Source organism: Octodon degus, unplaced genomic scaffold (assembly GCF_000260255.1).
Source record: "Octodon degus isolate 3935 unplaced genomic scaffold, OctDeg1.0 scaffold00081, whole genome shotgun sequence".
In the NCBI taxonomy this organism is placed as follows: Eukaryota; Metazoa; Chordata; class Mammalia; order Rodentia; family Octodontidae; genus Octodon; species Octodon degus.
The window spans coordinates 173,573-179,308 of NW_004524657.1; the positions used below are offsets into that span (position 1 = coordinate 173,573).

At 50.2% G+C, this 5,736-nt stretch overlaps 1 pseudogene; it reads left to right on the plus strand.

The window, feature by feature from the left end:
- The first annotated feature begins 3,179 nt into the window (after positions 1-3,179).
- On the plus strand, positions 3,180-5,151 carry LOC105742906 (annotated as a pseudogene).
- Positions 5,152-5,736: the final 585 nt, after the last annotated feature.

Sequence of the window (5,736 nt, forward strand, 5' to 3'; positions counted from 1 at the left end):
CAGGAAGATGAGTCCTTTCCCAGGCCTGCAGGGGAAAGTAGCAGGGCCAGCACCTGCTGCTCACCCAGAGCATGTTAGACGCCCACAGGTTGGCTGCACAGCTCACCTTGTGTGTGGTCCCCGGAGCAGGCTGACTATGCAGGCTTGTGCACAGGTATACCAGCTACCTCCCTTCTGTTTGAGCAGACGCCTGCTCCTTTGTACCTTTTCCTCCAACTCAAAGCACGTGGCCACATCAGCTCATGACTCAGCTCATCCTCCCCCAGGTGGAAGTGGCTTGGGATCCCCCGCAGTGCCCCCCACTCCTCTCAGTCAAATGGGATAGGCCGTATTAAAATGTCACCTTTGTGCTTCTCGGAAGCTGAAAGTCATTTTCTCTGGAAGGAACAGAGCAGGAGAGAACATAACTCCAGAATCACCCATCCAGGCCCTCTAGAGTCTCTCGCACCTCAGTCTCCGCAGCTCTCAAGCCAGATGGGGCTTGTAAAATGCACCCAGCAACCCTCTGAGTGAGCTCCCAAGGCAGCACCTACTCCGCCACCTAGCACCACCCCATCAGAAGGCCCAGCTCTTTCCCTGGTATGCAGGCTGTAACAGTGGACACAAGGGCAGAAACTTCAGGTGTGCAAATTCTGCACACAGGCTGTCCAGAAAATGGAGCTGCATTAACAGTGGAGGTGAAGCAGCCCAACAGACAAGGCTCAGGGGAGGGCTGCTTGTTCCCAGAGGGCTTCTTGTACCCAACCCGGCTTGTGTTCATCTCCTCACACACCAGGGGCCACATGTGCCTTGTTCTCTTCCCAGAGGCAGCCGATGCATAAGGAAAGTAACTGTCTCTTCTGCTGCAGTTCCTTCCTTCTGCAAGGTCTAAATTTCTCCTAAATAATATAGTTAAAATTATTTCACGGTATTGACACATAACAAATGTTGGCAAATAGTGTCAGCTATTACTATAATCATTGCTATAACTTATTATAATTAGCTTAGAGACTTTTAGCAAATAGATTGTATGTTCTTATTGAATGTATGTACAACATATCTAAATTTTCTTGTGAATTCTGTTCCGAGGATTGAATCTATATTAGAAAATTTCCCCAAACATCTTTAATTTAAAGGAGAATTATTAAAATGTCATGCTCTATATTCATAGAGAGGCTTATAAAGCATTTCCCACTTTTATATTGTATCAGAGAACTGTTTGCTCAGCTTCTCCTTACTTTAGCATCTTACATAACGTTTTAGTGTGTGCCAAAGTGAGCACCATCTTACATTACTCTGATCAAAGCTGAAAAATTAATCTTTCCATAACACTATTACTGTAAGCACAGCACTTATTTAGACCACACCAATTTTTCCCATCAATGTCTTTTGCTGTTCCAGGGTCCTCATTTTTGTCTCCTCCCTGAGAGTTGCCCTTGACCCCAAGGTTGACCCTGCCCTCTCCAGGGCAGGACTGCCTCTTGGTGGACACGTTCAGGCACACACACCTGGCCACCTTGCTCACCTCTGGGACACTGAAATACACCACAGCCCTGGTGTGAGAAGTGTTTCCCTCTCTTCCTGGGTCCTGCTGTCTTCACCACATGATAGGCATCCCAAGGCTGCCCCAGGGGATACTGTGATGGACTCTCCGCTCAGGTACCGTGCCTGAGAATTCAACCTAAGATAACTGGTGCTGTGCATGGACTAGGAAGGAAGAGACTTGACAGCAGCACTGTTATCCAGGTCACCCTGCCTGACTGGCAACAAGGAATGAATTCCCAGTAGTAGGTGAATGCTGGGGGTCTAGGTGCATGTTGTATAGTTCTAGCCTGAAGGAAAAAGAGGTAGATGCTAGGGGGAGGGCAGTTAGTGGCAGGTGGCATTGTTGGCATGGCAGAGGTGTGATGGAAATGATCACCAGTTCTTCCCAGGATAGGGGACTCACTGGGTTCCTGTGATGAAGACAAGAGAAGCTTGGTGGGGTCATTCCCCAATCAAATGACAACATGGAAGAAGCTTGCCTGTGAGTCCTGCTCAACTAGGCAGGTAAACAGAGGAGAGACTCAGGTTAGGGCTTAGATATAAGAGTCATCAAACTTCAGAAAATGTGAATTGTCACCCCTCCGAGTTGGCAGCCGATGGTGCACAGAAATATTGCTGAGCTGCTTCTTAGGAGCACAAAGCTGTCAGCTGTGAGGTGACTCTGAGGGACAGAGGTGCTGGACTACCTAGACTGGAGAAACTATCTCCGTTGCCTGGGCCACACAGTGTAGTGGACTCTGCTCCTGGATGTATCTGTGGTGAGAGAGGTACTGTGTGTGGTTTGTGGAAAACCCTGGTTAGAAGATCTTAATGTAGGTGCTGCAGCTCCAGAGCAAAGCTGGGCCTGGTAAGTGGAGGATGGGTGCAGATGGCCCAGAGCTTGGGCTTGGGCTTGTCCTGGGCTTGGTGGAGAGGAGTCCAGCACGGAGTGTCATGTGTCTCATGAGATGACCCAGCTCATGTAAGACTCCCTTTTAGGGGACTATGTGGGATACATAGACAGGACATGCAATGAGCTAGGGAGCACAGGGGCCTTCTCCTTAGCCCACACCCAGGGCTGTTGCACAGTAAGTTCTTTATGAGCAACAAACCAGAGAGGAAAGTGCGGGTGCGCCAATGGGCCGGATGTATCTGTGGGCAGCAGCTGCTGCACTACAGCCCTACTCAGAGGTTGCCCTGAAAGAAGAGTGCAAGAGGCTCACCAGCTGGCCCACCCTATGTGGGAAGAACAGCAGACCTGGTGATGACATGCATGAACTCACACACGCCACGCTGGAAGGAAGGCATAAGGAGGGAGCGGGCCTGTGGATGGGATGAGGGAGCAGGAGCATGAAAGTGTCTGTGTCGTGTGTCAGTGTCCCCTTGAGCACATCCACAACAGACAGGGCAGTAAGGAGCAAGCGGTGCATGTGACTCGGCTGCTGAGCTCAGCCAGTTGGTGTCCAGGGCCTGAGCACTGGCAGAGTGCACACAAGCAGAAATGCTGCCGTGGCAGTGTGGACTGTGCAGGTCTGGATCCAACAGCATGGGCTCTGGCTCACCAGGGCGCACTGAGCAAATGCCATGATATAAGCAGCACACATGCTGAATGCCCAAAGTGGCACCAGGACCCTCTACAAGGATCAAGGCTTGGAGAGAACGAGGAAGGAGAGAAAATGGCTTCCACAGATTACAGTACCTACAGCCAAGCTGCAGCCCAGCAGGGCTACAGTGCCTACACCGCCCAGCTACCTCAAGGATATGCACAGACCACCGAGGCATATGGGCAACAAAGCTATGGAACCTATGGGCAGCCTACTGATGTCAGCTGTACCCAGGCTCAGACCACTGGCACCTATGGGCAGACTATGTATGCAACTTCTTAGGGAAAGCCTCCCACTGGTTATACTACTCCAGCTGCCCCCCAGGCCTATAGCCAACCTGTCCAGGAGTACGGCACTAGTGCTTATGATACCACCACTGCTGCAGTCACCACCACCCAGGCTGCTTATGCAGCTCAGTCTGCATACAGCACTCAGCCTGCTTACCCAGCCTACGGGCAGCAGCCAGCAGCTACTGCACCTGCAAGACCACAGGATGGTAACAAGCCTGCTGAGACTAATCATCCTTAATCTAGCGCAGGGGGGTTATAACCAGCCCAGCCTAGGCTATGGACAGAGTAGCTACATTTATCCACATGTTCCTAGAACCTGCCTGATGCAGCCAGTCACCTCACCTCTGTCCTCTCCTTCTACCAGCTTTTCTTCTGCACAACCAACTAGTTATGATCGGAGCAGTTACTCTCAGCAGGACAGCTGTCCATAGCAGCCAAGTAGCTATGGACAGCAGAGTAGCTATGGTCAACACAGTAGCTATGGGCAGCAGCCCCCCACTAGTTATCCTCTGCAGTCTGGATCCTACAGCCAGGCTCCAAGTCAACATAGCCAACAGAGCAGCAGCTATGGGCAACAGAGTTCATTCCGACAGGACCATCCCAGTAAATGGATGTTTTGGGGCAAGAGTCTGGAGGATTTTCCAGATCAGGAGAAAAGCGGAGCATGAGTGACCCTGATAACTGCAGCAGGGGAAGAGGGGGATTTGATCGTGGAGGCATGAGCAGGGGTGGGTCGGGAGCGGACATGGTGGAATGGGCACTGCTGGAGAGCGAGGTGGCTTCAATGAGCCTGGTGGACCCATGAATGAAAGACTAGGTCTTGATCTAGGCCCTCCATAGATCCTGATGAAGACCCTGACAACAGTGCAATTTATGTACAAGGACTAAATGACTATGTGACACTTGATGATCTGGCAGACTTCTTTAAGCAATGTGGGGTTGTTAAGATTAACAAGAGAATTGGGCAACCCATGATCCATACTTACCTGGACAAGGAGACAGGAAAGCCCAAAGGTGATGCCACGGTGTCCTGTGAAGATCCACCGACTGCCAAGGCTGCTGTGGAGTGGTTTGATTGGAAAGATTTTCAAGGGAGCAAACTTAAAGTCTCTCTTGCTTGGAAGAAGCCTCCAGTGAACAGCATGTGAGGTGACATGCCACTTCATGAGGGAAGAAGGATGCTCTCACCACTCCTTGGAAGTCCAGGTGGCCCAGGAGATCCTGGGGGACCCATGGGTCGCATGGTAAGTCATGGAGGAGAGAGAGGAGGCTTCCTTCCAAGAGGCCCCTGGGGTTCCCATGGAAACCCCTCTGGAGGAAGAAACATCCAACATCAAGCTGAAGATTGGCAATGTCCCAATCCAGGTTGTGGCAACCAGAACTTCACCTGGAGAACAGAATGCAACCAGTGCAAGGCCCCAAAACCTGAAGGATTCCTTCCACGACCCTTCCCACCCCCGGGTGGTGATAGTGGCAGAGGTGGTCCTGGTGGCATGCGGAGTGGAAGAGGTGGCCTCATGGACCACGGGGGTCCTGGTGGAATGTTCAGAGGTGGTCATGGTGGAGACAGAGGTGATTTCCATGGTGGCCATGGCATGGACCGAGGTGGCTTTGGTGGAGGAAGATGAGATGGTCCCAGGGGCCCTCCTGGGCCTCTGATGGAACAAATGGGAGGAAGAAGAGGTGGACGTGGAGGACCTGGAAAAATGGATAAGGGTGAGCACCCTCAGGAGCACAGAGACCGGCCCTACTAGACGCAGAGACCCTGCAGAGCTGCATTAACTACCAGATTTATTTTTTAATCCAGAAAATGTTTTAAATTTGCAATTCCATATTTATAATGTTTTTTTTTTTCTGTTTCTGTTGGAACCGGAGATTGAACTCAGGCCTTTGCATTGGCCACAACATTATGATTATTCCTTGTCTGTACTTTAGTATTTTTCACCATTTGTGAAGAAACATTAAAGTAAGTTAAATGGTATTGTGCTGAGGTTTTTTTTTTTTCCCCTTCTTTTAAAGATGGTTGTTTAAGATGTAACAATGGGAACCCTTGTGAGATGCTCAGTCCTTGTTGTGGAGAACCAAGAAGGCCTCTCACTATAACAGCATTCATGGTTGTGGTGTGCTTTTTTAAAAATAAAATTTCAACTGTTTATAATAATAAAGAAAAGAGAAGATCAAGGCTCACTACATGGCAGCCATGACCTCAGGTCCCTGTGCCTTGGAAGGGGCTGGAATCACAGTCATGGTAGGCCTTGTCTTTCTTGGTCTTTGTTTACTTCTACTGCCTCCTTGGCATAAGCCATCCTCTCTGTTTGTTTTTCTGTCTCTCTGTCTCT